This window comes from Lucilia sericata, unplaced genomic scaffold (genome assembly GCF_015586225.1).
Source record: "Lucilia sericata isolate MDLA Ls3-8-SP2 unplaced genomic scaffold, ASM1558622v1 Contig000007F_arrow, whole genome shotgun sequence".
In the NCBI taxonomy this organism is placed as follows: Eukaryota; Metazoa; Arthropoda; class Insecta; order Diptera; family Calliphoridae; genus Lucilia; species Lucilia sericata.
This window is the reverse complement of record NW_023994048.1, coordinates 1,298,572-1,314,846: the sequence shown is the minus strand read 5'-3', so window position 1 is coordinate 1,314,846 and position 16,275 is coordinate 1,298,572. Positions and strand designations below refer to the sequence as shown.

Here is a 16,275-nt window from a genome sequence, read left to right as displayed (position 1 = left end):
GAAATCTTAGATGCTTTTTTGAATTTTAAGGGTCAAGGTCATAATCACTGGGTGAGGAACGAGGCTTAGCACCAATTTAAGTATTGATGGAATAATGAAAGTAGTGACACGATGCAACAAGAAGTCATATTTGCTAACATATGGAACTACAAAAGAATGTGTACAGTTTACTGAAATTGGTGTACACTTTTGACACTCAAAATTGTTTCAGTGTACCAAGATTTTGCTGAAAATAATATTTTACGAGCGATATATATGCTGTTTTTTTTAATTTATATCTATAACAACTACAATTTTTGTGATGATTTTCTTAAATCTTCTATATTCTAACCATTCCAAACACTTTGCCCATTTGCAAATACCCGCGACTTTCCACTTTAATGTAAACCAGGGGCCGTATGGTCATTTTTTAATTGAATCAATTGATCGTTTTCTTAATTTCTTTTAGTATGTGGTTTTATAACTATAGAAACTGTGATCTCGGTGAACTCAGAGGTTGTAGACACAATCAAATTAAAGTGTGCATGAATAGTATGACTCTACTATACTCAATTATTAAACAAAATAGATTCATACTGCATGCACACATATACACCTACAGACATAAATAAATACAGAAACATGTAATGAAAAATTCACATACTGATCTGTGGTCCATCGTTCGGTCACACATACAACTAATGTGCACTTAGAACATTATTATTTTTACGACTGTAGTATATTGTAGTTGTTGTTGTTGTTATTTTTATTCACTTACTGTATGATTGACGACTACATTCAACTGATTAGTCCAAATGATATGGGGGCGCATTATGATGAAATGCTGGCTGACTTGAATGTATGTACTTACAATGACTGGACATCTGAAATGAAATTAACAAAAACAAAAATTAAAAATAATAAATGCTCAAAAAAGCAATGACTTTGGGCGTATGATCACAACTAAGATCAGTTTGAAATTTGAGCTCAATCGGTAAACTCAAAATATTTGATTACTGAAACTAAAGAAAAAACACTAAATAAGAATAATTCGTTATATTTGGTGAACAATTTAACAATTTTATAAGAATAAATTCAAATAAAATTTTAGTGAAATAAGCAACAAATGGAACTGGAAAAAAATATAATTTAAAAAAAATTAAGACAATTAAAAAAATAAAAATTTATATGTATATTATCAGCTTACAGCAAAATATACATATTTATCTTGTCCGTTTTTTGAATAAAAAAACATAACATCATTTATTTATTGCAAACAAACATAATTAAAAATTTTAATATAGAAGCTCATGAGTCTAAACTGATAACAATTTTTAAAGTGTAAAGAACTCTCTATTTATTATTATCAGCATAATCCCTCCAATATATTGAACTTCACAAGTAAAAATATTTAATTAACAAAACACAATTCATTAGAATGAAATAAAATTCCTACAATTTGTATTTTTAATAACAAAATATTAAAATAAAAAAAAAAAAAACGATTGATAAAAGCATGAGTATAAAACTAAATAAACAACTATTTTATTTATATGTATGTATATAAAAAATACATATGTGAGCGAGCAATTTCAAAGCTTTTATCCCCTCTGTTTTGTTTTTGTGCACATACTCAAGTTAAGGTTAAGACCCTGCAAGACCAGCTAGCGATAATCCTTATCAATTTTTTTCCATTGCTTGTGTTTGGTGATGCTGCTTTAGAAACTACTACAGCCAACGGAGCTGCTGCTTTAATTCTGTTTGCACAAGTGACTGTTACTAAATGCAATTTGAAAATATTTATACATATATAAATATTTATCAATATTTTTGTTGCAAAAATTGTTTACAATTTCGCTGAAATATAAACAAAAAAAAAATTAAAAATATATAAATAAAAATAACAACAATTATTCATGCGCTGATAAAATAAAAAAATATTTGCATAGAAAACATTAATAATATTTAAATAAAAATGTTATTAACTTCAAGTGGACGTTTATTAACTATACAATAATTAAAAGCTTCATAAATTGCAATAAACTCGAGACCAACTTTAACGATTGAAAATACATGAGGTAAGTTAAATTTTAAGTAGATCCAAAATTTAATTCTAAAATTTTTTTCGAAATTTCGAATTGTTGTGATAGCTCATTTACCACAAAATAGCTAAAAAGCGGTTATTTGAACTGCGTTCATCTTAGGATAAATATAAGATAAAGGACATACATGCGACAAGAAAAATTATATAGAGATTATATGGGCAGAGACAAACAGAAACTATATTATTCTATGAACACAAAACCTTAGGATAGTCTGAAGGCGAATCATATCACATACATAACATATGTATATAAAATGTATCTCTGCTAAATTGGCTCTTAGATGTAAAGAGTGTATGTATAAAGCTAGGGCATAATCTTATTGATCATATCTCTAGGACAGTTTTGGGGCTGAAGGTTAAACTTTTATAATTTTTCTGAGAACTTAGTATCTTCGTTTCCATCGGAATGTCGAAAATTGGCATGAACCGTACTGAAATATAATTATGTATATAATTATGTATGTACTTTATAAGGTCAAAATGCCTTTTAATTATTTAAGGTCCGCGTTTCAACTAAGAAAACATTATGCCGAATAATTGGGACTTGAGATCAATTATGGAAATCAATTGCAATAAAAGTGTGATATATTTTTTTTTAAATTAGGGTTAGGTTTGGTTGTTAGGAGGATATATATTACATCAAATTCGAAGAAATACAACTAGGCCACTATCAGGCCTGTTGTACTCTCCTTTTCATTGAAAATTTTTGTCGGTAAAAAGAACATTGTGTTAACTGAGTGTATTATCTTTCAATGTTCAGAAACTCAGTTTCGTGCACGTAATTCCTAATAATTTTCCAATAAGTGTTCATGAGCAATGTTATATCTGGAATAGTATCAGTCCCTAGATATTTGTATTTAACTTCGACGATTGCCTGATAGTGGCAAAGAAAGTACATTCGTCTGAATCCACACGTCCAATTTTGTATAGCTGTGCCCGTTATCCTGTATGTCTATTACTATTCTATTAAAAAATATTATGGCCAAGATTCTAGTGCAAATTTATTTAATTGGAAACAATTTCAAAAATGAAAACTTAGGATAATCTTAAGTTTTAATTTTCAAAGCTAAAAATCTATTTTAATAATATCTAATTACATTGTACATATATTTAAATTTTACACATTGTAAAATTTCAATTAAAAAACATTTTACATAACATCAAATACAGGAATTTATATTATTTAAAATACTTAAGTAAAAAAAAAATAATAATAAAAAAGAAAAAATAAATTAAGTGCATTCCTAAGTACTGTAAAGTACATACTAAAAAAACACATACATACAAACTAACTACTTTAGCTAAAGATATGTATGGATGGGTAGGGGTTTTTGTGTGTGCATAGTAATAAATGTGTGTGAGAGAATGTCTACCGGAAACTGGTAATAAAAATGTAAAGTAATAATGCACAACCAGCCACTTCAATGGAATTAGTTTTGCATAAATAAACTGGAAAAATGAAAAAATTAAAATAAACATACATCCATACTAACTAACCACCTACAGCAATTTGTTGATGTATTTTATTTATTTTGTTTAATAAAAATAATATTAGAAAAACAACAATAATAGCAAAACAAAAAAATCACATCAAATTGCAAACGCTAACAGGCGTCGTACTTAATAACGTATTAAAAAAAAAAAACGGCGGAAAAAAATCTACTCTACTTCATTGTGCTTATTGTAAACGACATGAATTTTTTTAGATCAATATAGTATAAACATTAGACCGACTCACTTTGTACGGAAAGCAAATCCGTGTATTGTTATCCGTCTGAACATTACAGTTTAGGAATTACCGGACTTTTAAATTTCCCGGGAAAAAGGAATTAAAAATTTCATTTTCCGGATTTCCAGGGAATTTATATAAAACTTAATACCTAAATATAATAAATTTTTTTTTACTAAAACCGACTATTTTTAACGATAACTAAACTATTCCGTCTTTTATGAACAAATTTCCCGAGGTCCTCTAGTTTAGACAGAAATTGGACTTTTATGTTTTCATCAAAAATAGATTTTTATGGGAAATAATAGTGATCACAGATTTTAATCCATTTTGCCCTAGAGCCTCTAGTTTGGCCAGAAAATAGATTCCTATGTTTTCACAAAAACATCGATTTTTGGTAGAAATAGAAATGATCACGGATTTTAATCCTTTTTGCCACAAACCATCTAGATTGGCTACAAAATTTACTTTTATGTTTTAATCTAAAATTGACTTTTAAATGGAAATAAAAATGGACACAGATTTCATTTTTTTTCCCAAATATCAATTTTTGGAGGGAAAAAAAGGTGATCACAGATTTAACTCCTTTTTGACCAAGGTCCTCTAATTTAGATAGAACATTGACTTTTATGTTTTTACTTTAAAATAAACTTTTTGTGGGAAATTAAATTGATCACAAATTTTAATCCTTTTGTCATAGGGCCTCTAGTTTATCGAGAAAATAGACTTTTATGTTTTTACTCAAAAAGTAATCGCAGATTTTAATCCTTTTTATGCTAGGGCCCCCAGTTTGCTCAGAAAATTTACTTTTATTTTTTCACTTAAAAATGGAAAGTCGATTTTTTGGGAGTCGGTCTAATTTACATGCATAAGTATTTACACACAATTTTGTATATAAACACTTAAATGTAAAACATAGACACCAACATGTGTAACTAAATACGTCCTATATACCAAAGGGTTTTTATACCCACCATCAAAAAAGATGGGGGGTATATTGTTTTTGACATTCCATTTGTAACACATCAAAATATTCATCTAAGACCCATAAAAGTATATATATTCTGGATCCTTATTAAATTCTATAACGATCTAGCCATGTCCGTCCGTCTGTCCGTCTGTTGAAAACCCGATAGAGTCCAAACGGAAGCAGCTAGCGAGCACAAATTTTCAGAAATATTTTATTTCGATGCAGTTTGTTTGGTATTGAAAATGAGTAATATCGGTCCACGATTTCGCCTCGCCCCCATGTAAGGTACCCTTCAGAAAATGACTTTAACGCTCATAACTGACTAAAAGAAACATCTATAGCAATGAAATTCGACATAAACATATCTTATAGGAATCTTAATATCATTGTAAAATTTTATAAGGATCGGTCCATAATTGACCCTATCCCCCATATAAGGTCCCCCTCAGAAAATGACATTAACGCTCATAACTGACTAAAAGAAGCAGCTATAGCGATGAAATGCGACATAAACATATTTTATAGGAATCTTAATATCATTGTAAAATTTTATAAGGATCGGTCCATAATTGACCCTATCCCCCATATAAGGTCCCCCTCAGAAAATGTCATTAACGCTCATAACTGACTAAAAGAAGCATCTATAGCGATGAAATTCGACATGAACATATTCTATAGAAACCAAACTCGCTTTGTAAGATTTTATAAGCATCGGTACATAATTGACCCTACCCCCCATATAAGGTCCCCCTCAGAAAAAGACTTTAACCCTCACAGCTGTCTAAAATAAGCATCTATAGCGATGAAATTCGACACGAACATACTTTATAGAAACTTTAGTATCATTGTACAATTTTATAAGGATCAGTCCATAATTGACCCTACCTCCCATATAAGGTCCTCTTCAGAAAATGACTTTAATGCTCATAACTGTTTAAAAGAAGAATCTATAGCGATGAAATTCGACATGAACTTATTCTATAGAAACCTAAATCGCTTTGTAAAATTTCATAACGATCGGTCCATAATTGATCCTACCCCCCATATAAGGTCCCCTTCAGAAAATGGCTTTAACGCTCATTACTAGCCTAAACTAAAATCGTTCCAGAAAATTTGACGAGGATCGATACATAATTGACCAAACGTCCACCCTAAAAAAGGTTCTCTCAGATAATAACTTTTACGCTTTTTACTACCTTAAAAATGCAAGTATAGCGACAAAATTCGACAAAAATTTCTCTATACATAGATGTAATAAATGAGAAAATTGTTTTGATAATAACAAAAGCATCGATTCTTAAATATCAAAGTTTATTTATAAGGAAGCATTCCTTTTTGGCAATGATTTAATGGTGGGTATACAAGATTCGGCACAGCCGAATATAACACTCTTACTTGTTTGTATTTATTTTATATGTAAAAATCAGTTAACCCTGTAAAAGAAAAGTGTTTGTGTATAGTATATGTACCTCTATTACGAGGTATACATTGTGCGTTTATGCTAATATTTGTAACGCTAATAATATGGGTTGAAAAAGCTCCTTTAAAGTTCACTTAACAGCTTAAAATAGTGTTCAAACTTGGAAAAAAAAAACATATTCCTCCATCCGGTTAGCCTTCATGCATGTCCAAGGAAACTTTGTGATCAAACTACAAGTTAGAAAGTAAAATTTATTCGATACAATTTTTTAGTTCTTTTACAAAGATTAATTTTTGTAAAAGTTGATGGTGTATCTATTAAGCTAATAAATTCAGATAGAAACGGACAATTATAAGATGCAGTCCTTACTGAGGCCTTTGGAGTAGGATATCATATGGTCGGTCATGCCAGACTATAATTTCCTACTTGTTTTTTGGTATTAGTTTAACAAGTAAATTATGTTATTTACAACAGTCTAACAAAACACAACACAATTTCAATAAGAAGCCAAGGAGGAAAATTGTACTTTGAATGTCAAACATGGAGGGTTGTTGGTAAATATACATTGTTATTTACATGTATGTGAGTATTTAATTTTTGGTTAAAAATTCAATAAAGTCAAACACATACCTGTTCACTAAGGTATACAGTGTGGAGCATATAAGACAAAGGCAACAAATGACTGAAAAGTTGATGGTATCATAAATCGGTAAAACCGTTTTAGAGTTTTAAAACAAGATGGAATCGCAAAACCCAATTTATCAGAATCATCAGTTAAGGTCAGAATTGTGGAGCCTATTTCGTCATTTCTAAAACAATGTTCGTCTGCCACTGTTGCATTACTTTTGAAAGGAAGAGTATAAAATGTAATTTCACTTTAAATATTTTATTTATTTTTTTGCCAAAGGGTTGAGTAATAATTTTTGGTATGAGCTAACAAACAATTCAATTTCTTTTGAAATTTACAAGCAAATGTTTAAAAAACATAAACATACTCTGTTATTGTTTAAATTTATATTTGAGTTTTATACTAAAGCCTCGACACATCCACTGTTTGTTGCAAATGAAATGTCAAAACAGTATTTTAAACCAACATACACTTGTATCTACACAAATCTTCTTTCAGTGATACAATTTACAAATAAAAATCTTTAAACTTTTCTTAAAGTATTTTATAAACAAAATTTTCTTTTTACTTTTTTTGTGTGTTTCTGGTTAGTGTGTTGTTAGGAAAAATGTATTATTGCTTACCTGACTTGCAGCTATTAAAGGTAATTTGCATTTAGAGTATTTTTTATAAAAGTATTTTTTTCCTGCGGAGCAGTTTTAAAAAAATGAAAGAAGAAAAAAATACATTGAATAATACTTAAAGCCTATATGTGCAGTTTAGACGACAATACAGTAAAGTACTAACTTGGAAATGTTATTATCAAATGTAAAGAAACATCGACCTTAAGTTAAGTACTGTTTGTTATCCTCGTAATATCCTTTGAATCTAAAAATAAAGATTGTTAAACATATTTATTTTAATGTCATTCTATATAAGACTTATATTATAAGTACATTTCATTTCATTGTCAAATTTTCTTCAACTGATCACCTAAATACATATACATACATACATACGTACTATTCTCATTATGTTAAATAAGCATTTATTCTTATTTTGTCACAAAGGTTTCTTTTCCCTGCCCTATTATATGAAAATGCAAGGAAATCGATTTAATGGCAATTTTTTTTTAATTGTGTCAGTGTGTGTGTACGTTTTTCTTTTCTGCTCCTTATTACGTTTCGGTCTAGAGTAATTGTTGAAAGTGCTTGCCTAATAAACCCCGTGACAAAATGTCACCTAACATTTCAACACATACTTAAATTTACATATACATATGTATAATATATACACATGTAAATTTGTTGTACCTTGTGTATATACATTAGTATAGTTCTAAGAATGTAGTTGAAATTTTTAACTTAAATTACCATGAAATGTAAAGTTGCATGAATTGCTTTTAGTTTATCATGTACATCTAATAATCTTAGAAGTTTTTCTCCTTCAATCTCCGCGTAAAACCAATCAGATCCATTAACTATTTCCAGATAGTGTATGTATATAAAGTAAGAAGTTTTTATAATATTTATATCTTCGATGTAGTATGTGTAGAAATTATAGTATTAACTATTTTCGTATTTACCTAAACAGTTTTGGATTAGTTTAGGAAGAGATTAACGAATGTGATCTCTGACTGAATTTGAAAGTAAGGGAGTTCATAACAAAGCTCTATGACTATAGCTGAACCAAGCATACATTACTCTGTTATTTAAAAGCACAATAACTGGTCAGGAACGAGCAATTTTATACTATGCAAGTTCACCTATATTCTGCAAGTTCACCTCACATATTCTTCAATCGTATCAGAGAAATATAAATGCTCTTTAATGCAACAGCTGTGTCCAAGGACTTCCGATAAGACATAACAACAAATTTTATTTGAAAGCACCTTAATTTAAATAAGTATACTAAATTACACATGTAAACAATATGAAAGTATAGTTTTAAATAAAATCAAAAGTTTTAAGATGTATTTGTTTGTGAAACCTGCATATGTAGTTAAACAATTTTATTTATTGAAAATGGGAAAAAAGAGGTGGAATATTTTTCTCTCAGTTCCATATAATTTCAATGCGTTTACAAATTTACTTGGTAAGTTTTAGGTTTTATTGGAATTGTTGGATAAATTTTGTAATAGCCAATGTCAACAATTGTATTGAATGAAAGTAACAAAAAAAGAAACACATGCCGACAATTACTTCAAGCTACTCCCAATTTAATTGCCTTATTATATAGTAAATGCATATGTATGTAAATTAGGATTGTAATATTCTTATGAAGAATAAAACAATTCAAATTTAATAACGCTAAGGTTGACGTTTTGGAAAATACAATAAATTGCCGAAAGTTATTCAGTTTAATTTAATATACTTAACTATTCGTGTTAATTGACAATAATAGCGGGGGACTGTATATACATACATATGTAGGGTAGAAGGGGGACCATACGCCACTTTTTTTTGAGGCGGCCTCAAATTAAAACCACAATACATATTCTTAATTTTTTTCTTGGTTCGGATACTTAGATATGTTGGCTTTAGTTTTATTCCTTTCAATCTTTCCTAAGTCATCCTCATGTACATATTTTTTTAACTTTTCCGCACTGACCAAAAAACGGCGATACCGCCCCATCCATGGGGTAAATGCGCCAAGGGGATGGGGCAGATTTGTTATTAGTAAAATAAAAGAAAAAATTACAAAAATAAAAACTTATTTTGCTGTTTTATACTTTAATTCATTAAACAAAGTATAATAAACCAGATATTTATTGTTTTAAACAATTTGTTTATTTCACAAAACTTAACAAAAAAATTTAAACAAATTATTACTGATTTTTTTTTTAACCAAATTTTGTTCTACATCACAAGCATTACATATATTTGACGCATGTGCCCCACGGGCAGTTCTGGGACTTAGTTTCAATTTTTTTCGGGCTTCAAATTATATTATCGAAAATATTATTATGTCTTATTGTTCACTATTATTGACGTTCTAATACTGACCAATATATTTTTTCTATCACAAAAACTAAAAAAGTTAGCACAAAAAGTTCACAGTCCTTTGAAAAATAATTAATCATGTCTGCCTCCCATCATATGTAAAGTTAATGTTTCAAATTTTCAGGGATGATAGATAATCGATAAACGAAAACAAAATTTGATAATGCGATAAAATCGATTACTCAGTTTTCAAGTTATTCGCTATTGGCAGATGTGCCCCTATGGCGTATGATCCCACTTCTACCCTACGTATTTAAATGTATTAAAATATGTATGTATATAATTTTTAATTTATGTTTGTATGTATGTAAATTTTAGTAATACTTATTTAATATTACATTACTTACCCTGTAAAGGTTAATTTAATGAAAGTACAGATGCTGATTTTGTATTTTTTAAATTTTCATCTTAAATTATAGTAAAACTTACTGTACAGAATTTGCTATGTTTGCCTACATTATAAAATATTTAATTATTTATTTAAAATAAATTTTATCTTTTGTATATGTATACATACATTTATGTAAGTTTGTATATGGGGAATTTCATGTCAATGACCCAACGATTTTGGCGAAATTTGCATTAAAGTAAGTACTATGGGATAGTAGGTCAGACGCAAATTTTCAGCTCCATTGGTTAAGAACTTCCGGTCTTGGAGGGGGTCAAAGTTGCACATTTTGGCATACAGGGTTTGGAATAACCAATGAGTGTAAGTTGTCACCTATAGGTACTAGAAAAAATTGTCCAAATGAGTTCAGATAGCTATTTCTTCATTCTTTGAAAAAAATTATTTTTTTTAATGGGCCTTTTTTGCTTAAAAGAAAGCGTATACAATTTCCTTGAAGGACTTTATAGTCCCATAATGGGATGCGAGTGGGATATCTATCAAAAAAAAAAATATCTTTTAACTCAAGAATATTTGGCTCTTAATTTTTAACCTTTTTTTCAAATTAGAGTTTTTTGTTATATTTTTTTTTTGCTCAAAAGAAAGCTTAGACCATTGCCTTTAAGAGCTTTGCTAGCACTAATAGGTAAAAAATAACTCTCTTTTAAATAAAACCCTGTATAACCAAAATGTCCAAATTTGCCACCCTCTGACTCCGGCAGTTCTTGACTGATATAGCTGAAAATTTGTGTTCGGCCTACTATCCCATATTACATTAACCTTGGGGCAAATTTCATCCAAATCGGAAGACATCGATTTTTAAAGTGTGATCACTTGACACGAAATTATCCATATACATATACATTGTAAGTGCAAGGTTTATATCCTGTTTATGAAATTTATCATATTTCTGAGACTTCCTCAATGAACATTCAAACATTTATAAATAAACACATACTTAAAATTTTCAGTATGTATGTATTAGGGTGATCGACTCGATTTTTCAACCGGTTTTAAAACCGGTTTTTTCTGCTTTACCAGTGTCGGTTTTTTCTTAATGTTGATTTTTCGAATATGGAATAACCCGGTTTTTTCACTTTTTAAAACCCGGTTTCGAATACTCTTATTTGCTTTGTATTCAAAGATTATTTAAATGAAATTTTTAAGTAAATAATAATACAGCCCGTCTAAATTTTAAAAATATTCGAGTCGAGGAACTAGAGTATATTTTTCTACAGCTCTTTTGGTTAAACTTTTTTGATTTTCCTAATTAATTAAAAAAAAATATTTGTAAAATGGATAACTGTTTGATAAAATTTAGCAATCTTAAGATTATATTCCAATTACAATAATTAATTTACGGCTGAAATTTTATGGAAATGTTGGAATGCCTATGCAAATTTCCTAAACACGGCTTTTAAAATAAGCTAGGATTACATAGTTCCTTATGTTTAACAGAAGTGTCCCACTTTTTTTCTAATTTTTTTATATTAAAGAAATAATGTAAATCAGACGACTAGATCTAAAGTTATAATCTTTTAAACTGTTAAAAATCATTTCGGGCCATGTTTTATTAATCAAATTTAAACATAAACATTAAGTTTTTCAAATTAAAATATATTTTTTTTTAATTGTAATGAAAAACCGGTTAACCGGTTTTTTCTGAATTTGAAAAATATCAACCGGTTTTTTTTAAATGTCAACTATTCGAACTATTCGAAAACCGGTTTTTGGAAAATGTCGAATAATCGATCACCCTAGTATGTATACATATTTATTGTAAGTAAAAGTCAGTACACACATAACCTTTTTATATAAAATGATTTCACCTAATAAACAAAAATTTTAAGTAAAATGATAACAAGAAAATACAACTGCAAGGAATTACTTACTTTGAGCTTATTTTATAAATTATGCTTCTTCGAAATTTATGAAATTTTCTTGCTGTTAAGATCTTGAACTTAGCCTGAAATATCTTCCCATCTCGAGTTGGTTTTTGTATGTTTTTTCACATTTGTTTTTTAATGAAATTTTTTTCTTGTTTCTTGGGTTGCAATATATCTTTGGAAAATAAAATAGAAATTTAATTTTTTTAAGTAAAAGTATAAAATACATAGATACATATGTATACATGTATGTATTAAAATATATAAAATGTTTGCACTAGTCTAAGAATGTGAAAGTGTAAATCTGTTTACTAGTACATCTTTGAGTATGTGACATTGTAATTTTAAAGTTGATTTTTGTCATATATATATATATGTAAATTTTGTAGTATTTATTTAGTTTACCTTAGCAAATTTTCTGTATATTATAAAAAATTTAACCCATTAACTGGAAAATTTCTTTAACATATGGCAGAAATTTGGCAGAAATACTTTTAGGATGATAAATAAAGTTTTGTAAAATAATTTTTTTAAACTATAAATAATTTTACATAATTTTTCAAAAATGTTAGAATTGCTTGGGGTTAAAACCAAATTTGGTTATATTTATATTAACAAGTTGTAACTTTACGCTTTTAACTTTATGCTTTTAATTCGCAATAAAATCAAAATAAATTGAAGGTGGCCAACTCAGAAATAAGCACAAATTTTAAAATCATATCAAAGTCAAAACTTCAGTTAAAATAACAGTTATGTCATCATAAATTCATACAGTCAAATATAAATCCTCACACTAATGCAAATATATTTTTTTTAATTTCACCAATAAATCAATTTTACTTTAACAAACTACTGCAGTTTACTACTTACTTTACTCTAGACTATATTCAATTTTCCCAAGAATGTTTAACCTCAAGTTACCTAAGGATATTTCTATTTGAGTATACACTGGTAACACTAAAGCCACCAAAGATAATTTAAAATTTTTTACTCTAATACGTTTTTCCTGTTTCCACATTCAGACTTCCTATATACTATGTACATATTCAGTTAAAGACGACAATGACAGCCAGGTGCTGACGGTATGGAACAGTAGGGACAAACAAACAAAAATGAAATGGTTAAAGAAGAAAAAATGAACAAGAAAGAATAAAGAACTGAATGTGATGAAATTTATTTGAAATTCAAACAAGAAGTCATATGCACAACTCTAAGCTATATAAAAAGCACAAAACGGAAAATTACAGTGGAGATGGTGGTAAAATTATACTAAGTAAAGTTTGTAAAGCGCAAAAAAAATGTAGGAAAAAAGCTAAAAAATGAATAAATATTTAAAATGTCTGCAAAAGCGTATCCAAACGTATTGCATATATGTGTTGCAAGTTAAATGCATACAATAAAAGTGTTTCATAAACATATACTTATGTATGTAACATTTTTTTAAATATGATTTTTGTTGTAATTTATCCCTAGCAAATAGACATCAAGTTATACCAACATGAAGGTGTATATCGTAAATATTTATTAAAAATATGTCACTTAATGTTAGTAAAATATATTAGCATAAAATAAGATAAACTTTCTTTTCGACATTCATATTGTACTTCATATCGTTCATTTAATATACGAAATTTTGTAACTACCAATATAATCATAAATACAAACTAAAAAAATGAGCACCACAAAATATTCTATGAGCTAAATTTGTGCTAAGTTTTCAGTTTAAATTTATCGCTATCAACACAAAATTATACAAGCAAACATAATATGAACAGAAATCATATTCTCAACGTAGATCTCAGTCAGTCACAATTGGTCATAGCTCCCATATAAGGCCCACTTCCGAAAATCACTTAAACACATATATGTATTTCATTGAATTCTAAAGCTATTGGGATAAATTTTGACTTGAATATGTTTTGTGTACATACAAATCATTCTATTACTTTTGGATCGGTCCATTATTGGTCATAGCTCGCATATAAGACCCACTTAAACGCCCTTATTTCATTGTCAAAGAAAGTAATCTTGATAAAATTCGACACAAATATGTTTTGTTTACATATGAATCACTCTGAATAGGCCTGTAATAGCTCATAGCTCCTATATAAAGTTCACTTCCGAAAATCACCTAAACGCACATACATATTTTATTAATTATTAAATCTATTTTAGTAAAATTCAACTAATTATACCCTACACCACTTAAGTGGGGAGGGTATATTGGGTTTGTGCTGATGTTTGTAACGCACAATAATATTGGTCCTATACCCACCTTAAAGTATACCAATCGGTTTAGAATCATTACAAGATCTTCCATTGTCACAGGGACGAAGCCTATTGAAAATGGTTAAGATCGGTCCATTATTTCATCTAGCCCCCATACAACCGAATAGGGCTTGTAAACCTTGTAATCAAACTACAGGTCGCAATTTTAAAGATAATTCAATTAAATTTGGCACACGATCTTCTATGGTATCAGAAAGCCTATTAAAAATGGTTAACATCGGTCCATTATTTCACCTAGTCCCCATACAACTGAACCCGCACAATAAGGCTCTTAAGTTCATAATTACTCGTATCCCGACAAAAAGCTGCAAAACCAAGTTCTCTACTAGCCTTGATGATCCCCAAATATTTTATAGTTATAGGGTCTCATTTGACCATAGCCCCTGTACAAAGCCCCCTTTAAAATTTTACTTAAAAGGCCACAATTTTATTCAACAATAAATGGCTTAAGTATATCTAAGGCAAGGTACAATTCAACTTAAATGATTTATTATGAAAACTAAATCACATTTTAATTTTGTAACAGGTGTAGGGTATTATATGGTCGGCCTCGCCCGACTATAATTTCTTACTTGTTTTTTATTTATTATTATTATTACATACGAAATTTTCTCCTTATCGGTCCATAATTGGTCACAACAAAGTTATAGGGATAAGATTCGACATAAATGTATTTTGTATATAAAAATCTTTATATTTTTTTCCGGATTGGTTCATTAGTTGTCTTAACACCCATATAAGGTTTACTTCTGAAAATCACTTAATACCACTTAATTCGTTATTAAATGATTATATCCGGAAAAACTTCGACATGAGTATGTTATGTGTATAGATAAATCATTCTATTGAAATGTTTTCGAACTGGCCTATTAATATAAATTTTTCTGGACCTTATCAAAATTAATTCGACATATGCATAAATGTTGTACCCTCAATACGGAAACAAAAATTTTACTAAGTTATCTAAAAATTAGATAGTTAAAAGGGTTTTAATAAAAAGTAGCTTATTGGTGGAGGGTATTTAAGATTCGGCATAGCCGAATATAGCACTCTAAATTGTTATTTCGAAAGTGATTATAATTATTTTTTTAAGGAAAGATGTAACTTTTGTATGACACGTCATTGTTAAAATTATTGATTCTGCAACACTTTTTTAGCATTTGAAATAAGTTCAACTTATTTTTCGATTTTTTTGCATAGCTATAAAAAACTATACAATAAATTTAAAAACACACAATTGTATAACTTATTAAATTCAGAATTGTCTCAACTTTTATTCGAAATATAAAACAATCCTTAGTCATATGTAATTATCTTAAAAAATAAAGAAATGTATTTCCGTTCTTCCATGTTTAAATAAAATATTTCAATTTAAACTTTTTTACGAGGAGTTTCATTATATTCTTTCTTTTATTTTTTTTATTATTTTATATGTTTTACGAACATTTTCTTTACATCACGTATGAACAAATTCAAATACAGCCTCAAGCCTGCAATTACACATTAAACATGACAACAATAAAAATTCTTTACTTTTTTTCACATTATTTTCTATTTGTATTTATAAATAAAAAAATCTCAAAAAAAAAAAAAAAAAAAACAACAATGCAAGAGCCAGCAAAGCATCATATTCATGTTAATTTTATAGATTGACTTTGTAAAAAGTTCATACTTATAAGAGAGGGCAAACAAAAAAAAAAAACGAAATGATTGTGATTATTTCAAAAATTGGATGCTTTTGTTTAAATTCGAAAAAAGGAAAAAACTGAAAGAGAGAGTGCAAAAGCGGTATTGATTATTAGGGAGGTGTTTAGTTGTGATGCAAATCAAATTGAGATAAAAGGATAAGGTGGTATTGCTTAAAGCTTATTGCTTTTTCAAAAAACTCATTTGTCCATGTCTGC

General features: G+C 28.5%; 1 long non-coding RNA gene across 1 annotated transcript in view; it reads left to right on the top strand.

Annotated features, from left to right (window-relative positions):
- The first annotated feature begins 941 nt into the window (after positions 1–941).
- The window catches only part of LOC119602660, a 41,217-nt gene continuing 25,883 nt past the window's right edge, over positions 942–16,275 (top strand). The window contains exon 1 of the long non-coding RNA XR_005231360.1: positions 942–2,057. This is a non-coding gene — a long non-coding RNA (uncharacterized LOC119602660). The remainder of the gene's footprint in view (positions 2,058–16,275) is intronic.